Source organism: Penaeus monodon, chromosome 29 (genome assembly GCF_015228065.2).
Source record: "Penaeus monodon isolate SGIC_2016 chromosome 29, NSTDA_Pmon_1, whole genome shotgun sequence".
In the NCBI taxonomy this organism is placed as follows: domain Eukaryota; kingdom Metazoa; phylum Arthropoda; class Malacostraca; order Decapoda; family Penaeidae; genus Penaeus; species Penaeus monodon.
Genome location: NC_051414.1, coordinates 39,627,382 through 39,628,362, shown reverse-complemented (window position 1 = coordinate 39,628,362; position 981 = coordinate 39,627,382).

Sequence of the window (981 nt, the reverse complement as noted above, 5' to 3'; positions counted from 1 at the left end):
CAATTCAGTTTTTTAAAATCATTCTTCATCATTCACATTACTGTAAACTTTCTTTTAAAACACGAATTTCTCAAAAATAAATATAGTTAGATCCTCTTTCACTCACTTTTTAAAAGTATTTGAATATCCTCGTTTGAAATCAATATGATTAACTGAAACATTTAAATATATTTTTTAATGTTCTCTCATCGTTAAACAGCATCGTTCCTTATCTACACCTACACAGATAAGGAGATATGATAAAGATAAGGAAGTAAATTAATTATTTGAATACGTCATTATCTTTCAGTTCGTATGATTTGCTTGTTAATTATGGTGGTAAGTTTCCGTAAATTTTATATCATAATTTATGTCTGTAATGAATATGGATTCGATTCAGAATGTCTGCAAGATATTTAATTGTAGATGAAATATTATACAGATGTTTTAGAAGATATATGAAGGGTATGAATAAGAATGAATTATTGCATGTTGCAGCATTTGCAATATTTTTTTTTTGGAATATGATAGAGCAGTATGATACGAATTAAAGTAATTAATTGTACAAAGATCTTTAATTAACATAGAAATCAAGATACAAGATATAAACTTGATAATCTCCCAATGCAAGATAACGTATTTCAACCTTTGCAATATTGCATACCTTACCGATTTACATGTATTTTATAAGTCTTTCACAATGCTACGGAAAGTTAGTTTAGGCCACGACCTTTGACCCCGAATAAAGGTGGAACGAATGACATTAAGATTCGTGAGTATTAAATGGAAAATTATGAAGGTCATTTTCAATTTAAAATGTGTTTCGATGTTAATTATAGGACTGCATTTTACTGTGTTTATCTTATTTTGTAGTTATGTGAGAATTTGTGTGATATTTGTTGAGACTTCGTTGTGTATTTGTGTTTTGGTTGAATGTGTGAGTTGAGGAATTTTGAAACGTTATATATTATTTTTTAGATGCGTAAATACATGGATGCAGAT